The 21,713-nt window shown below is 32.4% G+C and overlaps 1 protein-coding gene and 1 long non-coding RNA gene across 5 annotated transcripts in view; one reads left to right on the forward strand and one right to left on the reverse strand.

Annotated features, from left to right (window-relative positions):
* Positions 1-21,713, reverse strand: part of SEMA3A (semaphorin 3A) — a 507,688-nt gene that overhangs the window by 114,845 nt on the left and 371,130 nt on the right. The gene's annotated exons all lie outside the window — the stretch shown is intronic.
* The window catches only part of LOC308622691, a 70,983-nt gene that overhangs the window by 46,820 nt on the left and 2,450 nt on the right, over positions 1-21,713 (forward strand). Inside the window, exons 3-5 of the long non-coding RNA XR_014016676.1 lie at positions 12,924-13,042; positions 17,961-18,023; positions 19,259-19,498. This is a non-coding gene — a long non-coding RNA (uncharacterized lncRNA). The remainder of the gene's footprint in view (positions 1-12,923; positions 13,043-17,960; positions 18,024-19,258; positions 19,499-21,713) is intronic.

The raw sequence follows: 21,713 nt of genomic DNA on the forward strand, positions 1-21,713 counted from the left end.
ATTGAACACATACTAAGTGTTAATAATGTCCTAAGAGTTCATCTATGTTTCTTCACTTAATCTTCAAACAACCCTACTATTATTGTGCCAGTTTTACAGATGAGAAGCAGAGACATTTTCCACTTAATACTCAAAGTCATAAAGACAATAAATGATGGACTAAGAATTTGATAACAGAACTCTTTCCAAATCCATGTTTTTAACCACTATATAAAAAAGTGGGCTTACCATAAATATTATGTGAAAAAAAAAAACTGCGTGAGATGTACCCTATGATAGTAGAAACTGGAAACTACAGGAGTTCAAAGTGGGGATAGATAATTCTATGTTTCAGCATATAAAGAAAAGCTTTATTTGATTTAGTCCTTTAAAAATGTATTTTGATGGGAGGTGAGTGTATCTGGGAGTACGCATGTGTGTGTTTGTGTGTTCATTGGTTATGGGTGCAGAGGGCCAGAGGAGCTCATAGAGAGAGGGCAGAGGAAAGCACAGATGCAGGTTAGTCCATTTAGACGAAACAGCATGAACAAAATCCCCTCAAAATAGATATAATTCATATGATAAGTAACATAAAGTTGAGTTTAGACAATGAAGACTGTATACATATATTAAGAGATAAGGTGGATAAATAAATTTGAAATCAAACTGTGGATAGTTTTCTGTGCCAGAATAAGCAATTTAGCATGCATTCATGACACACTGATAATTTTAGCTGGAGAACAATAGCATCAAAGAGGTGCAATATTATGATGAATCTGACAGTGACGCATAGGATGATTTAAAGATACATGAGCCTTGTGACAGGAAAAGACCTATTGCCATAGCCTGGGGAGGGGAGAATTAGCTCTTCTTACACATTACGGCAGTTTAAAGGAATTTTTTATGTTGTGTGTTATGATGGTCAAGTCATTTAGCTTCTTTGTATTTCACGTTTCTTAACTTCAGTTGCATCAGAATTCCCTTTAATATTCCAGTGAAGCTACGGATTCTGTTCCAGAAAATTAAAGCTAAGCATACATATGTTTTATAAGCAATCTTTAGGGTTTATTGACTTTATGTAGTCATGGCAAGTTTCCAAATCGGCTATTCTACAAAGACCTTTCCATTTCTAACTTGGTATGATTCTCTCATCCTATCCCTCTGAATTTGGACATTTGCTTCTGTTGTTCTTTGGCTCTGTCCTTGAACATAATACAGGGATTATCCAGACTTTTAAAACCAATTTTTGTTTTCATTCTCTACATACTATTATTTGGTATTCATTTATTTTTATAAATTCAGCTATTGAACTTCAGCCCCAATTCCTCTGCTATTCTAATCATTCAAACTTGGTTTCCTGGCCTGTATGAAATCTTCCATTTTTCCATGGTTATTTCAAAATTGAGAGCTATTAAGAGGCCTTGGCTCTTCAAAAGAATATAAAAGCAATTACGAATAATAAACTTCATAAAAATTAGACTGTCAGAAAGAGTTATTTAACAATATACATTGTGGGAAGATACAAAAGAAATGTAACCCTGGTATCTGTCACTGAGGGCTGGGAAATTTAAAAAGTAGTGCTATGTGAATAAAGCAAGTATAATTTTCTGCCCTAATTATAATATATTAGCCCTGTCTTTGATTTCACTATGATTGCAGCCATACTACATTAGAATTTTATTTTTCTCTACAATTTAATAAAACATTGCTGCAAGTAAATGACTGACTGCTAATTGAAAAAGAATCTCAGTGAAAGATAAGCTCAAGGAAAAGCTATATACTTGTAAGGATTTTTAGAACTGAGTATACTAATACCTTCTTCTCATATTATTGATAATTAATATTTTTGAGTAGTTTTAGCTGTACGATAATTACAAGATTTGGTTTTAAATCCCAAATGTAGTCATTTGATGCTAAAATCTTTAGAGTCAATAATTAAAATTATGCTTATTTAATAATTGCCAATACTTTTCAAATATACACTTTGGAAAGTAAATTTTTCTCAGCAAAAGCCAATTATATGATAATTGTTTTGACAAAAATGTATTTTATCTATTAAATAAAAATATTCCAGTTATATAAAATATAGTCCAATTTAATATTCATGATATGTGATCCCTTTCTAGTTACATCTATGCAGACTTTTTTCACTGAATATAATTTCTGTTCCTGAGGAATTCTGAGGATCCAAAATAGAAAGAAGGATAATATCATCAGGGTACACAACATTTCTATAAAGTTTATCTCTAGATTAAATGTAAGTAGGAATGGTTAAAATCATTGATTTCAATTTCTATAGTCTGTTCAAGCATTGCTTTAGTAAAGCGGAAATCTTACCTCTAAAATTTGTCTCCAGAGATTATATGGCTTTTCTGTGACCCAGATTTTTTGTTGTTGTTATTTGAATTTGAAGGTAGATGTGGTCAAAAATATTATTAATAATTATAAAATCTAGATTATATAACCCCTTGTGCCAATTATTGATTGTAAGCTCTAAAACAATTTTCAAAAATCTCTTTGATGTGTCAACATTCTTATCTATGAAAATACTCCACATAATTGAAATGAAAATACTCCACATAATTGCCTCAAGGATTCAGTGAGATACACGAATTAACATAGGAGAGCATACTTAAACCATACAGAAATTTAGTTCATTATAATTTTAATTATCCTAAATTCACTATTAGTGGTACATCTTTATTATGATAGCATGTTGATAACTCATTATCTATGATAATGTAATAGCTAATATGTGTTAAGCAAATATTAGCCAAGCACACTCTCCTAAGTGCTTTATAGGTATTTACTTTGTTATCATTACAATACCCCTTGAAGTACATAGTGTGATAACACTAATTTTACAGATGAAGTAACAAAGACTGAGAAAAAATGACTTGCCTAAGGTCACATAGTATATAGCAGAGTCAGGTAAACAATTTACATAACCAGTAATAAATGGAGGGATTCTAAAAATCTTATTTTTTGTGTTTGATTTGCACACCATGTTACTTTATAAATACACATCATACATAAAGTGTTATAATAATATCTCTTAACTCAACTGTGTTTTCCTTGTATTTCAAGCATACGTTAGGTCCTGAATTAATCTTAACTGAACTGACCATGACAGAAAACACTGTATTTAATATAGTCCCCACATTATTCTCTAATACAGTAAAGAAAAGTAGAAAAAAACTAACATAATTCTAACTTTATTTGCAGAAAAATATATGGAATTACTTTCTTTCCAAGTTTGTGAGAAATTAGTATCACTTTATTCATTGTCCACCCAGTAACAGCATACACTTCTTACAGCTGGATTAAATAGGATTTCCCTCTAAATTTAAGGGATCTGAATTTATCTGGGTTCCTCAAACAAACATCAATGACATAATTCATCTGCTTTTTGTCATCATTAAAATTAATGGTATAAACCAAGGAAAACAGAAAGCATATGTGTTCATACTTCATGCAGATTATGTTTTTAATAGGAGCTTAATTTGAGTTTATGCAGATATCTCATACCTGTCATGGTTTAATCATTCAGCTATGAATGCCTGTTAACTCCCAAGGTATATAACAATGAAAGGGAAAATTTTATCTTGGCTAGAATGAGAAATTCCAGAACATGAACAATTTACTCTAAAATATTTTGCCCCAGTGAGACCTGGTGAAGTGAGGTCAGTCAAAGAGCAAATCAAAAGTCCCCAAAAAGTAAAATAATGGAACAATTCACTTGATCTTTCCATGTGCATTTTAAGTCTTCTATGTCCAAAACATAGTTATTTTGTATTTGCCATCTTATAATTTCACAAAGCATCAGTGTTTTTTATCCTAAACTGTGAAAGTACAGCTATTATTTTTAACCACTTCTTTTTATAAATGTGTTTGTCACATCCATGATTAGACACCACTGGGAAATTTTATTGACCTAAATGTAAATATGTCAATAGAAAGCAGCATATGCTCTGAAAGAAGTATTGGAATCTACTCATATGGTTTCTTTACATTTCAAGATTTTTTCATAGATACCATCTGGGAAGCAATGAGGCCAAAAGAACTAACATTTTATTTATACCAAGCTTTGTTTTAACAAAGCTTTGTCATTCAAGTGTTGTTATAATCATATGACATAAATATATGATTTTCTTCTAGCAAATTAGCAAAGATTACAAAAATAATTTTTATTTTTGGCAAAGGTATTTTAGGAAAGAGACAATCCTGTCAATTCTTGGGAAGAACAGAAATTTTAAAGAATAATTTGGGAATTAGAAAGCTCTTTAAAAATGTCCATATACTTTGATTATTTTACTTTTGGAAAAATATACAAATGAAAATAAAAATTTAAAAATTAAAGCGAGAAGAGGTTCACCATGGTATTTAGAAGACTGAAAAAAAATTTAAATGACAATAAGAGGAGGGTAGTAAACTATGACCTATCTACAAAATATATGATACAGATATTAAAATAAATGTTTATATTAAATATGTTATAATATCTAGCATTAATACCTTTGTTAAGTCATTGTGGAAGCAATATGTAGTAATACAACAATTATGTAAGATACATGGAAAAAAAACTTGAAAATTCATCAAAATATTGAATATCTAGTTTGTTATTTAGATATTTTTTCTATATATATTGTTTTTATCTACTTTTAATATTGTATACAATGATCATGCAGCCCATGTATTAAAAACAACCACCCCCAAAACTCCAGGGCTACTATATCTTAAGTAAACTTTCAAATTGGCAGTGCATGAACTGAATCTGGCCCAGAGACATGCTTTATTTAGTTGACATGCGGTTTTGAAATCTTTAATATGAAAGCCTTTTCATGAGACTTAGAACTTTTCATAGGACAATTCAACGTTTCCATTGCTCCCCATTTTTTGTGTGTTTCCATTTTCATCTTTTTATGTCACCTGCATGGTGCCGTAGGTATTTAAGTTTGCAACCCCTATAAAGCACTGTGAATTACTTAATTACCAAAAACTACGTTGCATTATCATCTTATTGTCTCCATTTTTCAGATTTACTTCAAATAAAGTTTAGCAATTAATCATGGTTATACACAGAAGTTAATGGGAACTTCAAAGTGATTTGAAATTCAAATTGTCATAGTATCATAAATCTCCATAGCTCTTCACTCATTCTTTTTATATAATTAAATAAATCTATACATGCACTGCTGTTTAACAATGTCTGTTTTATTTAGAAAAAATTAACTGCTCCAAATATTTATATCTAAATTAATTATCCAGAATTCATAAGGCTTGATCTTTAAGGCTGTGTGGTTAACTATTGCAAAATACAGGCAGAGTAGTCCTTAGAGAAGTACCCAGATAGTGGGTGGCTTCTTTTGCTTTCAAATTAATGACGAGGAAGACATTCTATATCACATGTTGAGTTGACTTTTGGGTCATTATTTCTAATCTACTATAGTGAACATTTGTATTATTTATAAATGTATCTCTCTCACTGGTAGAAGTCAGTTTCTGGCTATAAAGCAAGATTTTTTTGTTATCAAATAAGCAATTATAATTACACAACCTAGAACAAATCAAGCATTTTTACTTGGTTTATTTTTATTTATTTATTTTTTATGACTAACTTATTACTTTCCAGACAATGCAAGAACCTTAGAATATATCATATCCATTTATTGCTGCTTCCTCTGGCTGGTGAGCAATACATTTTTATTCCATTTTTCATGGATAGGTGCATCTGTCTTTCACAGCCCCTGGTTTTATGCAAGGAACTCAGCTCCAAAATTCTGCTTGCATGGGTCTGAGGCTGTGCACCCTGTCCTCTCTGTGTTTCTTAAGAATTTCTAATTATATAAATTTCATATTATAATTACATTTAAGAACTACATTTTGTTACAGCTGTCTTTTATAAAATTTGATAAGCTGTATGGCAGTTTTCTTGGACTCTGTTTTTCCCAACTAGAAAATTCCTAACCAGGAATTCCATGTGGATTCCTAACCAATTGTTTTAGGAAATGATCTTTTATCTAAAAAATAACCTCATTTTGTCTTCAGTTACTGTTGAGGCATTCTACCACATTCTAGAACCTGGGCTAATTTTATAACACAGATCTTTTTTAAGCTTTCTGTGTCCATCTTATTATCTTGTCCTGACGTCTATGATAAGTCTCTACTGTGAATCTTTCATTGTATCTGTAATTCACATATACACAGATTTCAAGAAGTTCCCTCTTCAGTAAGACTTCTATGTTACCTTCTTGTATAAAAATGTACTTCCTTCCTGTACATTCACATCTGCCCTGGTAGGTCCGATAGCTGGAATCACTATATCATACTGATCCTTTACTACCATCTAAAATCCTAGACCCTCCATTTCTGTCAAATATTCCAATCATCGTTGTATTACTTACTCTTCTACCACCAGTAAAGATCATTTTCACCACTGGTAAAAAGCATCCTTTTCTAGCCTGAAATCTAAAAGCCACTATATTAGGTTGCTACAAGAACATCAATCACACTACTTTAGAAATACATCTTCTTAAGGAATATTTCTTATCTATCTACCTATATGAGTTTTCTATTGCTATGCAACAAATTACCACAAACTTAGTGGCTTAAAACAACACCTCTTATAGCCCAGTTTCCGTGGGTCAGAAGTCTGGGCAAAGTTTAGCAGGAACCTCTGCTCGAGATCTCATAAGGCTGAAATCAAGATGTCAGCTGGGGCTGCAGTGTCTTCTGATGCTCAGGGTCTTCTTCCAAGTTTATTCAGTTTTTGCCAGAATTTAGCTCCTTATAGCTAAAGAACTCATAGTTACTACCATCTTCTTTGAAGCCAGGGGAACTCACTTTTCTCTACTTGGTTTATTAACTAGAATGTTTGCTGTTGAAAATCATACCTTACACCTAAAATTACCATTTGCATGGACTGGACATTTATGCCATTGTAGATGACATTTTCAATTACAGAAAACATAAAAAGTCATCATTACAAATTATTTTAAGAGTAGTTGAAAACTCAATTAGTATCTTGCTCAGCTTGTTGATGCCCATTTATTACTCTTAAAATAATATATTTTAATCCTTGTCATTAAGAACTGTAAAATTCTAGGTGTGGAGAGAATAGTAACACATAAAGACCGAGAGTAGTATAAAATTGAATACTGTAAGATATGACATATATTCCTACATATTTTGTAGTATACAAATTCAAAATGAAGAGATGTTTTTAATAAGTTGAAGAAAGCACATGATACATTTGTGGCATAATTAGAAGAATGAACCAACTTGAACAATGAACTGGGAATAACAGGAAAGAAAAATTTAGCAAAATTGTATTTTCTAAGTGTCTTGGCATTGTTAATTTTTTTTAAATTGTCAATATTTTCCAAACCTATGTTTGATCAATATTGATGTGTAATATACATAATTACAGTTAGAAAGCCCCTAAACATATACATATGTTTATATATATGTATATACATATATATATACAAAAGGAAAAACCGGAAATATGCAGATAGCATAACAAAGTTACGCTAGACTACTATTTATATGGATATGTAGTTATAAATATGAATGCATATATGTACATATAAACACATTTGCATATATTCTATATATTTGATCTCATATATTATATATTACATATAAATATATATATATAACTTAATATTATATATATTTTAAGGTACTTCTTAACCATGATACTGGGTTTACAATTTTTTAAACATACAGATGTACACAAACTATATTGTATATTTTAAAGGTTAAGAGAACAAAACACTTTTTTCCATTTTTAATTATGAGATTGACTAAAGGTTCTCTGTTTTAATTTCTGCTCTCTTCCTTGTTTTTTCTTTCTAACACTGAGAGCAAGATTGAGGATGGCTTGCCCCATGATGGTAGAAGAAAAGTACTTAAAAAAGGAGTCTACCTTTTGGGGTAGCTTTTCAGTTTGCCTTGCAGTTTTGGTTTCATGTTGCTTCCTTAAAATTATTTTATCATCATCTTAATTATCCATGCTACTGCTGTATGCCAACAGTAATGAATAGCACTAGCCCATTGTTAATGCCCATTTATTACTCTTAAAAAATATATTTTAAGCCCTGTCATTAAGAACTGTAAAATTTTAGATGTGGAGAGAATAGTAACACATAAAGACTGAGAGCAGTATGAAATAAATACTAAATACTAGCAGTATAAAATAAAATAAATAAATACTAGTAGTATAAAATTGAATACTGTAAGTTATGACATATATTCCTACATACTTTGTAGTATACAAATTCAAAATGAAGAGAAGTATAAAGAGGCAAGAAGTATATGCTCTTGAAAGACTAGGATATATTACATATGTTTCATTCATTTTCAAATTGTGAATTATTTATGTGGGCTGAATTCTAGATACAAAGCTATATAACAAGGATGAGCAGCAGGAAGGGGAAAGTGGAAAGAACTCAAGATGATAACAATAGAGTGTAAAAGATAATGAAAATGGCAGTCAATACACTGTGGAGTGGAAATTTAGGTAATTTCTAATATTATTGTCATCACTGAAGAATCCTGTATTACTAAATAAAGGAAAGACTATTTGAAAAAGAAATACTTTTTTTGGTCATCTTTATTTTTAATCTTGCATACAAGTGGTGTTCCTTAATTTAAAAAGAAAAGGTTATACGTTATATATATTAAATCTTGTAAGAATTTAGTCCTGAGGTCCTTTTTAAGATATGACCAAGGAAAATCTAGGAGCATCTTGATTATAAAAAATTCTACAGGTAAAGTCCATAGTGGTATTAGCTTTTGAGCTCAAGGAACTCCTGTATCAACCAGTTATGAAGTCTAACAAGAAATTCAAGCCATCCAAAACCTGCACATGGATAGAAAAACTAAATTTTGGCTGTATTAAAACACTGCAGGTGGCATGCTCTCAGAGTAGTCATCCATACCTAAAAGTACATAGTCAAATCTTGTCTGAAGTGTACAGGATCATTTAAATAACATATAAATGCCAATTGCTAGTGCTATTCATTACTGTGTCATTATAGTTATATTCAAAAGAGAGGTTTCATCCTTAAAATTTGATATTAGAATTTAATCAGTAGGATACGACGTCACAGAAACATATAAAAACATTTATAAAGAATGTCAAAATGCAAAGGAGGTCCAAATTTGACTGAAATCTAATCACTTAAAATTATTTTGGTAAATAAACCAATTTCTGATAAGATTTTCTATATTTATATAGAAGGGCATAAAATTATGATCACCTTATAAGAGATAGTTCACCATATCTATTTACTATATGTATATTTTTACTGATATTTACTAATATAATCAACTAAATACAAATGTAATTAACTAAATAATAATTTGAAACTACATTTATTTAAAAATACATACTTCTTTAGTATTGTATGTAATAAATGTAAATAAAACCAAAACGTTGACTGACTCAAATAAGGGATAACCATGGCCTCTAGATAGTCTAGATTTATTAATATTACTATTTTATGCAATCCATCAAAATAAATAAAAACACTGAAGTTCAGAGACATTAACTGATTATTTAGTATCTCAGTTTTAGAACCTTTCCACCAATTCTGCCTCTTTCCATGGTCACCTTTGTGTGTTACTGTTACAACATTTATTCTTAAATCCATAGTTAATTCTGTAAAAGACATTATTCTATATACAAGCTACATTTCAAGTGCCATTACTAATTATCTTATGTTTATTTTTGTTGGCCTGTTTCAAGTCCAGATTTCTCCTTGGCTGAGCATCAGTGATCATACAAGTGGTGGGTATATAGTAGGCTTAGAACCACCAACAATTTCAATGAAATTTCATTTGGTTACACATTTAATGGCTTGATTTCTGAGTCAGATTTAATTTTATAGAATCATTCACAGTTTTGCTACCGTTCTTAATTTCTTTATCTCTTTCAAGTCCCTAAGTGTTATTTATTTATTTCTTTTGATGCTTTAAAATGCTTTAAAAAAAAATTACCGTAAAGACCAGGAAAATGATGACCTGGTTATTGTTTCAAGGCAGTTTTTGAAATTATTGTACATATTTTGAATAAATGATCAAGTAGCTATAAGATAAATGACATTTATACTATATTTGAAGATAATCCTAAAATTAGGTTAGATAATAAAATAACACAGTAGGGAAATTATGTCTGATTAATGAATTGTAATTCTGTACATGTTTCTTTATAAATTTTCACTCAGAAAATCTGAAACACTAAAGGGACCAATCAGCTCTCTGGAGAGTTGAATTGAGACAGTGAGTTGAGAATAAATGTATAAAAATTCAGATGAAATTGCTTATGGCACGATCTGGTTATTCCAATTATCCATAAATCATAAAATAATCCCCTAAACCCATTTTGCTTAGAATGCCTCATAGCTAATTTGGAATATCAAGGATATGGGGGCAAAATTCATTTAGTATCTTAAATAGTTAGCAGCACAACTGTTGCTTATCTATGTGGTATTATAAAAAAGTCCTCCCAAAAGAGGTAAGATACTTTTTTTTAGAGAGTTATTTTGTGGTTTTTAAACATTTCTGGAATTTGAGCATAGTCTCCTATCACTGAAATTTATGCTCCCAGATATGCAATGTATTAGAAATCTAGCTCCTCCTTATTTGAAGACACTCAAATTTTGCTAATGCCAAGGTAAATGGCAAGGAAAAATGGAAAACTAGGCAGCTTTCCAGCTGGTTAATAAAAAGCCACAGCACCCATTTGCTTCATATATCCCATATCTTAAGTCAAAATTTCTGAATATGAGCAAAATAAAGTAGGAATCTGTCCTCAACAGTAGGTGAATTACTTTTGTCTTTATAGATACAGACTGTCCAATCTTCTGGAAACCTGCTTGTGAAGTTTTCACTATTCACTGATATTATACATTGTCAAAGACAAGGCCATTAGGAAAAATAAAGTTACAGTATATTGAAACCTAAAAATGCCTATGAAATGTGATGCCTAACCATGTGGGTTTCTCAAGGGATGTTAAGAATAAAGGATAAGAATATGTCAGTATTAGTGAGGGAGGATGCTACATGTGGATTTTTTTTTTTTTTTTTTTTTTGCTAACTGCACGAATGGACTGTATTGAAGTTTAGGAGGAGCAAAGGGAGGATGAGAGGGGGTGTCTAGGAAATGAGAACAAAGATGTAGGAGGATATCACATTACAAAGAGCATAGATGTAGGAGGATATCACATTACACAGAGCATAGATGTAGGAGGATATCACATTACACAGAGCTTTGAAACTGATCATAAACTCTTAGACACTGTTCTGGGGGGGAAAAAGTAACTGGTGGGCTGAGATGAGGGCAGTGAGTGAACACAGATGGAAATGGAAAACTGCTGCAAGATCAAGAAAGGAGAAAATACGATAGGAACTAAGTTGAGGAATATCCTGAATCATGTGCTAAAGTTATAAACTGTAGCACAATTGGAAAATTTGAAATCTGGAATTTTTTGTAGATAAAATTCCAATAACATTTAACAGAGAAAAAATAATTAGAAAACATGAAATAAATGTGTTGAGCTATTTACACCAAAAAATTAATTTTATTTTAAGTATACCCTTATATTACTCTAATTTTTTGTATCTTCTTTAACCTTTTAAAAGTAAATGAAGCCATCCTCTATTTTGTATCCCCTTTGCATTTTTAAAAATAAAAGAGGCAAAATGGAAAAGACACATATGAGTGGATTATCATGAAGACATGACTGTTGTGAGTCAGAAGCTTTGACACATACAATATTTTGGAAGACGGAAGTACAACTGAACCTTGAATGTATAATCAAACCAGACTGCTCACCTTCCACTAAGTTTTTGGTTTTATTTTCCCCATCTTGTTGTTGTTTGGCACTTTATAATTGCTTCAGTGCCCAAACATAGGTGACACACAGAATCGGGGAAGAGGCCAGAGCAATGCTGTTTTTACTGTATTCCTACCCCTAGAGCTATTATAAATTGTAGGTGCTCTGTGTGATCACTTTGCAGAACCAAAGGGTGAACATCAAAGCCTGCTGGTATTGATGTGGCTACTACAATTACTATTACCACAGTCCCCTTTGCCTGCCCTCTCTCTGATACTAGCATTAAATTACAGCAGCACAAATTGAGAACATAGGAAGATGCGAGTCCTGTGCCGGCTACTTTCACAGTCTCTGGGATTGGAGCACCTGGGTTTGAGCCCAGGCTCTGCTGCTCTGTAGTTGTGTGACTCTGACTTTCACCTAAGGCTGTTTTCTCCTATGTGACTGGACCATATAAACTCTTTGCTATTAGATTTATTATTGTTATTTTCAAATCATATTTATATTCCCCACAAACTTGCTAGGAGGCAGATATTATTTTATTCACTTGACAGTTAAGGAGAATGCCTATGCTCCAGGGGGTACAACTAATAATTAACAGAGCTGGAATTCACAATAATTATGTTCATGGCCAAGGTATTATGGTAGAAGATAGGCTTAACTGTTCAGGTATTGCTACATGAAATATGCGATTCTAAAAATTCATACCAAAAAAGTTGTGGTTTGTATACTGAGAAAAATTTCTGGGAACAAGGAACTATTATTTCTAATCTTGTTCTACCACAAGTTGTCTTAACTTGTTTCTTCACATGTTCAAAATGATAACCAGGGGCCTGTGTAACAAATGATAGACCTGAGAAAAAGAGATAAGTTTTGTTTTTTCCCAAGGATTAATTGGGAAATATATTTTAAACACATAAAGATAAATTTGGCTGGCTGCATAATTTGTTTTTCTTGTTGACTGACACTGCCTTGAATTTGATTCCTTTCACATATTCCAAATTTCACATGTAAACTGTTTTATTCTTATCCCTTGTTCTCAAGGATCCCTTCCACATTAACATTTTGTTCTGAATTCCATTCCCACTCTTCTACTTACAGGGCCATAAACGCCAATGACTTTCTTGTTTCAACTCCCCTGGAGTGTTCCCAAGGCTTTTTCTTGTTGTTGTTCCTTGGCATTTTCATTCACTATGGAAATTCTGAGTGCCTATTACAAGGTAAGGTTTTCTGTTTTGACTCTGTTCTGTGTTTGTTCTACCCCTGTCTATTTCCTCTTTCTTCATCATTTCTTATGTAGCTTCACCAAAAGTACTTTCATTAAAGTTTAGTCTTTGGCTTTTTTATATTTTATTTCCCCCTAATCATCACTCAAAACTTCACTGTCACGACTCCCTCGTCTACATTTTACTCCTTTTTTCCCTTCAGCTTAATATCTGCCTAAGTGACATACTGCGTGGATGTCTCATCCAAATCATAACCTCGATAGAGTGGAAACCAAGCACTGTAAGTTCTCTCTTAACACCAGGATCCTATAATCAAGCCAATTCTCCTAATGATGTTCCAACTCTTATCAATGAAATCATCATTATTACACATGTTCAAAGCCCAGAACATACTTTCGTTTATCAGTTTCATGTATTCTTTACTAACTATCAATTATCAATTTGTTTATCCTTTAACCAAAAAAGCTCTTATATTTTTTTCTTCTACCTTTACCATTAAAGTGTTGGCTATGCAATAATCTAACTGGTCTTCCACATGTATTATCTATTTCTCCTAAGCCATCATCTATGCAGTGCTACAGAAATAAATATAAATGCATCTACACCATATATTTTCCAGAACAGATTTCAAGTGTCATAGGATATGACAAAGTAGCATAAATTAAGATGTGGCAAGCAGAAAGGCCAATAGGGCTGATATTACTCTGGGTCAGTAACAGGGCTAAAAGGAGATACTACATTCATCAATACACCTGCTTAAGACGGGCCACGGTTTTGGTTCAGAACTTTCTAGCACAAGAGGAAAGTAAGAAACCTTGTCAGTTTCATTCTTCACACTGTCTCTGATACAGAAAATAAACTAAGGGCAATCCACATCATCCACGAACTAACCTTGACTTACCTTCCAGTAGAACTGACCACAGTTTCCCTTCTTTAGCCCCTTAGTGAACCTGCATATCATTCTAGAAGACAACACATCTACCATCTTCACAGGCATTTATCTCACAGAACATGGAGGAAAGTTTGCTTCTACCTCTTCTATATCACTTAATTCTTTTTCTATTGTGTTCATCTTCATTTTTGTTATGATAGGCATTTGTCCTGTATTTCTCCCTCTCTTACCTTCAGCTTCTATATATACTAAAAATTTATTTTGAATCTATCTCACTGCAGCTACCCAAATGTAGGTCCTTATCTCTTCTCTCCTGGCAGCCACATTCAACGTTTTCCCTGCTTCTGGCCTCACCTTCTCCAAACCACCTTGTATGGTCTACCACCCTTTAACATACAAACCGTTCCCTGGCACCTGGTGCATATTCCTCAATCAGAATCCATAAAACTCTATTTAATAATTTGTTTTCTTTCCCCTCTATTCTTGTAAGCTGATCTCTCTATATTTTCCTAGTTCTTCCAGTATAAGTATCATTTCTGAAACAGAACATCACTCCTAAATAAATGAATTAATTAATAAACAAATGAATTTGCTGAACTAAAATGTGTAAGTTTTTTTTGTTTTAAAGAATCACATTTTCTTGCTTTTTGACATAGTTCATTGAAGCTTTGGGGATGAACAGAACTCATCATAGCCTTAACAAAGGTTCCTGGTTAAAGAAATGCTTAGACATGCTTCTTTAAATTGCAACTATTTCTAAGAGTTATTACGCAATAGTGGGTTTTCAGAATGTTCTTCTGAAATGCTATAAATGTTCTTTTAACTTGGAAGAAGCTTTTCTTTTTCTGATTGCATCCTTTTGTATTAAGTAATTAATGCAGTAAAAAAAGATTATCTGTTTGCAGTTTTTCAAAATTAGATTTCATCAATAGGATTAAAATATCAAGATTAGATTTCTGCTTAGCCTCCTAGATTTCTTTGATGCTCTGTCCCTTTTTATCCAATTGCATTATCACATGCTCCACTAGCCCTTTAAAGCTGTATAAAACCTGCTTTCTTCATATTAATTTCCCATTCAGCCATCCTCAGTAGCTTTCTTTTTCGTATATATAACTTTCTTTCAAGATTCCTCATAATTTGGCCTAATCCTAAGGTCCAACACTCTATTTCTTCTTATTTTCTAATATGCAACATGGCTTATTCAGCATATTTTCTTACCCCCACTCCATACCCCAAAATAGTGCATCTGCTATTAATTTCATGACTTTTGTTTTTCTGGTTTCCTTTTGTAGTGAAAATATTTACCTTGTTCTATCCTTTTATCCAAACTCTTGCAGGCCATTATCAGAATTCACTTTCAAGTAACTTACCACAGCTACTGTAATAGGAGGTTAGAGTAGTTATAAAGACCCGGGTTCAAAACGTGATCTGGAATTCCCTAGATCAATGAACCCCTTTAATTCCCATTCTTCTCATTATAAAATGGAAAAAAATTCCATCTGCCTAGTTCGACTGTTGGAGTGATGAACTAAGATAACTACTTGGCACAGTGTTTGGACATGTAATCATTAATTTTCAATGATCCTACCTCATGCCAGGAGCTGTGGTTGCAAAGCTAGATAAGACAGACACTGTGGTTGCAAAGCTAGATAAGACAGACACAGTAGCAGTGTTCTGGCGTTTATAGTGTTATAGGGGATACAGACATTAAACGTATGTCTGTATTCCCTATTTATATATATGTATATATGTATACACACACATATACAATATATATGCAATTTTAATGTATGTTTCTAAAGACAATATATTAAAAATACAAGGGTGACTTTACTTAGGTGGTGACTGGGAATGAAGTAGCCAGAGAAGGCTTCCCTTAGAGGCGGGCATCTCAGTGGAGATCTGGGAGATAAACAGAAGTTATACAGAAAAGTGTTCAGGAGTAACTCAAAATAGTAGTTTATTATTATTGTTTTATTGGTAGCACTGTTATTACTATCCTCTTGAAATCTTTCATGAACACTTCATTACCACTGACCTCTGTTCTCTGAAAATCTACTGCATTGTATTATATTCTTTTACTAGCATTTGCCTTCCTCTACGTTTCTGCATTTTGTCTTAATCTTGTTCCTCTGTGCCTTGCAAGGTCCCTCCCATTTTCTGAAATGTCTCTATTCTTGTCTTGACCTGCTTTGGAACTAGCTTAAAGATTCTTAGGCAAAACTAGATACTCCAAAATAGGGGCTTCCATGACACCTTCTACATAACTGTATATAACTGGCCATTGTTGTATGTTAAAAATGATTTCTTTCCCAAATGCCCTTGCAGTCCTGAGGACAGAAAACATGTTAAATTTATCTTTCAACTATATAAATCCATGAAGTTGGTATCATCATAAAATGAGCACCAAAAAACTGTTTGTTGAAAATATGTTTTTTGACTTTGACAGTTTTATGTCATGTCTCTAAGTAAATTCTAAGTTATTTAAGGCAGGATTCCTTAGTTCAATTTTATTTACCACTATCATACTATGGCACAAGTGGTATTCTGTGAGTTTTATGCTGACTGATTATGAAGACATTTTTCATATCTATTTAAAGATAATAGAATATTTTATTATCCTTTGACTATAAAATTTGACATACTTAGAAAAATGATATGAAATGCACCATCCTACTCATTTTTCCCAACTTCCTGTCCAACAAGATGAAAACCACTATAATACGAAATATTAGCTTGAGAATTTAAAAGTAAATAAGATAGAATTATTCTTTTGCTGGTGAGAAGTCTTCGTTGCTGCTCTAAATGTTCTTACATGCTACTTATTTTTTTCAGGATTTCAAACAATGGAAAGGGTTTTTTTTTAAGTTATTTAAAGTTATTTGCATAGTTTTTGAGCTTATACTAAGAGTAAAAAAGGCACTGAAGTAATAATTCTCCTAAGACCCAATGATGAGTCAATTTAGAGCTTTTAGGGGAAAAAAATACCATTTGGTGAAAAATTATATGTAAACACTCATCTCAAGCACCACTTTGCAACACGTTTTCCTAGTAGTGCAAAATACTTCCCCTTAAATAGGAACAGAAATCTCAAGACCTCAGTTCAGCTATCAGTTTGGTACTCCACTGGCAGAAGAACATGTGCTACACATGTTGCTATTAGTATAACTGGTACAAATTTTGCCTTTTTAAAAATAAATCAAGTCCTTATTGATTGTAAATTCTTCAACAAGAATATTTTTAACTTCATATATACAAATCTATAAAAACTTGTCAACTATTGATATTTTGACATATACCAGACTGCAAATATTATTTCATAGATAAAAATAGAGGTTAAAATTACTGATTTAGTGCAATTATAGTTTTAAAGATAACCCTTTAACAGTCTGTAACCTTTAATCACTTCATAGAAATGATACATATCTAAATCACATAAAGTTATAATTTCAAAATACCTATATATCTGATGAAACATAGTCATTCCTTCAAAGTAGTTATTAACATTTCTTATGGTAAATTCATTATAGGGCTCATTTTACAAATGAGTACATTTTTAGAAATAATTATGCAGCTTCTAAAGGGTGGTATATATATTTATATATATTTATCTTATACATAAAACTATTATATACAAACTCATAGTTTAAGTATACTGGGTATTACTTTAAATACCTAGATTTATGAAGTAGCAAGGAAACCTTCTGTGTTATCAAACTAAGTTTTAAAGGTTATGAAATGTACTGATGATGCAAAATTGCTGTATAAGCTTGAAATATTTAACAGATATATAGAGACTAAATAAATAAGACATTTAAAACATTCATTCTTAGGACAATATATTTGTAAAACTCATTATTATAATATTAGGAAGGATTTGAAGTTAGTTCTGTCCTATTATAAGAAATAAACAAGAGAATTATGTTTGTGAATATTTGAAAGATTTTGAAGTTTGATCTCATATATTCTCTGGGTAATAAAATAATACCAATATTATAAAAGACTGTTTTTACTTTTTAGATTACAGTGGAGGTGTGAGTGCACGCACTTCTTGGATTTAAAATTTGATTTGGAAAGAACTTGGTAAGAACTTAAAAAGTAAAACCATGGAAGTTCAGGGGATAAGTCAGTTGGACTATCTCATAGGAAAAAATCAACATGTGTGTTTAATAAAAACTTAGAAATTTGACAATCAGAGTACTAACGGTTGCTAAATCTATTCTTGAAACATGTATGCTTTAACATTTGCTCCTTAAACAATGGACAGGTAACACAATGTTTGCAGATGATTTGCCTAAATATGCGCAGAAATAGCCTATAGCATGGTAATAGCATGTTTTCTCTGCAAGGAGGAAAGATTTAACCCAAATGCAAAGAAAAGGAATCACACAACACAGAGTTGAACAAATAAATGCAAAATAGAATTTAAGCTTACACCTAGAAGCCAAGAAAATAAATCAAAGTGGGACTGAATGCACAATATTAACTGATTGTTTTCCTATTAAAAATAAGAATATTTAAAGTTGATACTTTTAATGTCATAATAATTATGCTACTAGTGGTTATTCATTTTTAACTTAACAAATGTCTGAAGTATGTCACACTGTGTGCTGTAGAAAACTGTGTAGACTGATAAAAAGAGTATGCTTTTACACAAAATGTTTTATATTTCAGATCTAATCTGAATAAAAAACTCCAAACTGAAAGTACACACCTATCATCAGAGTGTTGGGCCGGGGAAATGGGAGGAGAATTAGAATAAGTAGTATTTACTGGTACAATTCAGAATCTATTAGGCAGAATGCCTTACTAGGTAAAACACATTTGATCACAATATCCCTTTGAGGTAAAATGATAAAATTAAACCTTAATCTAGCTAACACTATGGTTAATCCAAAGTGGTTTCTAAAAAGTCAGTCAGGCTTAGGGAAAAGTGCTTTACTTTGACTCCATGTTTTGGGCAATATCTTCATACTTTCCTCACAATGAATATCCAGAAATTTATTGATCTATTAATAACTAAGAAGAGTCTGTCATTTTCAGTTTGTCAAAAATAGGCAGTGATTTTTATTATAATGTTCTTTTTTTCTAACCTGCCAAACATTACAGAATTCTGAGATGATTTCTCTAGAATTTAAATCAGTATATTATGAACACAATTAAATGCCATAATATTACAATGTCTCATTTTTCCCAAGAGATAGACATGTAGGCCACATTTTTTCATAACTTTGTACACTCTGCTAAATTCTAAAGTTGGAATTCTTGTCAACCCACGGTCTACTCTCTGAGAATATTAGTGAATTAATGTTTTACAGATGCCAGATACATGCTGCTCACAAAGAGGAAAAAAAGGCATTTAAGGAGAGTCAAGGGAATCTTGCTGCCTGTCAACTGGGAACCTCTGAAATACCTGATCGTTAAGCAGGTTGTGTCATCTCCTGCCAATTACATCCTGATGGGGGGAGATGAAAGGCAATTCTCTGACCAAAATAGAATTTGCCTTTATCCTCAGAGAGCTTTAATTCGAAACTCAAACAATGGAGCGTAGTTTTCTGGTAATGCTACCTTCAGTTATTATCTTTTTAATGTTAGTGTGAACGTATTTCTGCCTTTTTAATGTTAGTGTGAACATATTTCTGCCTTTGCCCTCCCCTTGTCCCTTGGCCCTCTCACCTTAAAACTCCCACTTCCCTACACTGCCAGGAAAAGCTGCTGCTGAACATTACATTGCTAAATATATTTATTGCTTCCTCTGTGTTAGTCTTCAGGACAGAAATGTAGACATCAACATAAACGTTATGTTACATTACAAGTGACAGCACTCACAGAATCTTAAGTGTCATACTTGATTCAGAGCACTGAAATCTGCAAAGAATTTCTATTCTATTTTAAACAAAGGGCCCAAAATAAAAATTAATAGATATGGTATTATCATTACTGTTATTATGCAATGAATTCCACTGTTAGCTCAACCTATTTTAACAAAATGGATTTGGAGGCATATTACTTCAATCCTTTCTTCTCTTAGGCCCCCTTCCCTCCTTTAAGTTTAGTCATGTGTATCCTTCATCTACTTCTTTTCTGACTTGCTACATAAGGGCCCTGACAGCAGAATAACTTTCAACTGCAGATCAAATGTTACAGTGAAAATTGTACTTAAATCTGTTCTCTGCTTAGGGTCTTATGCGTATGAGAGATAAAACAATTATACCAATGACAAAAAGAACCCAAAGTGCTAAAATTTCAGCATACTTGTATGTTAATCGATATGGATTATTCCTGACATGAAAATGGGGATATATGTCAAATTTATAAAATGGCTTGTATTAAAATATGGAGTACCCACATTTTAAAAAAGAGACTATTTGGTGTTATTCAAGGGTTCAAACTGGCTGGGGATCTTTATTTCAGGTCCTCATTCTGATCTACACCCTGTGGCTTTTTGCACAAAAGAATCACAATTGTTAATCACAGTTAACCCTTGAGAGATGAAGAAATTACCCTTAGCAGTTCAGAGTTTATAATGTGAATCCTTCCTGCAAATATATATCCTAGTTCAGATAAATTTCTCTAATCCCTATTGTAGGACTTAACACAATATATGCATCTATTTATTTGTCTGCCTTTTCACCTGTGTTGCTATGACAGCACATATAATAGTAGTATTATCTACAATACAAGAGAAGTGATGGAAACTTGCTCTAAGAAAGTAATGCTTGAGTTGGGAATCAGAAGGATGAGGTTGATTTATTAAAGCAAATATCCAAGGGATCCAAGGGATCCAAGGAATAGGCACAATAAGTGCAAAGACCTAAAAGAAAAGAGACAGGGAATTAAAGGAACCAGAAAAAGAAAAGGAAGTCCAGAATGTTAGTAGAGGGTAAGGGGATAAAGGTCCAGAAAAGGATTCCGAGATAGAAAGGACCAAGACCAAAAAGTAGATTTTCCTAGTTGCTATCTTTAAACAGAGGCGATAGGCTACTGTTTGCTTCCTGAGAAGATTGATCTGGCTTCAGTGTGATAACCTGATTGGACAGGCCAAGTGGTGAGCAGCAGGCAGGGGGCAGGATCTGAGTTAACAGCATTGTTGCACCAAGTAGAACTGTAGTCATGGTGACCTTTACACAACTTGTCTGGTGTCCAGCAGAAGAGTCCACTTAGTCTATTACCTACAGGCATGATCTTAGAGGCAAATATCTTTCTTTTCATATTTCCTAAATACTTTCTCACACATCTAAGGTCATGGCTTCTTGTCATTTTTGCCCATGATTCACTTTCTCTAACCTCAAACATGGCTTCCTTCCCTGAACTTAAATGTGTACATTTTCAATAGTTTTCTTTTTACTTTATTATTATTTTAAAGAAACTATGGCCAGTTCAAACTTAAGGCTCTTATGTCATTATTTTTCAAAGTTAAGGCTCTGATGTCATTATTTTTAGCTGTTCCTATTTCAGAATATTCTTATGCATATAATGATGGGTGTGCCCAGGAGAGAATGTCACATAGGTACATGTCATCTACCAGACATAAGGTTGGGAACGGCTGGTGTAACAGTCAGAATCCTAGAAAATACTAAATCACATGATAGCAGAATCTATACTTATAACAGTATATGATGCCAATCATAAAAAAGAAAAACCATCACCACCACCCTTTGGGATACAAAAACTCACAAGCCTGAAAGTCACCCAAATTTACAGAGTACCGATAAAATATTTTTGCTTTGGATAGTTGCAACAGTTGAATGATGGACAACGCCTAGGCAAATT

This window comes from Mesoplodon bidens (genome assembly GCF_964165515.1).
Source record: "Mesoplodon bidens genome assembly, chromosome: 9".
NCBI lineage: Eukaryota > Metazoa > Chordata > Mammalia > Artiodactyla > Ziphiidae > Mesoplodon > Mesoplodon bidens.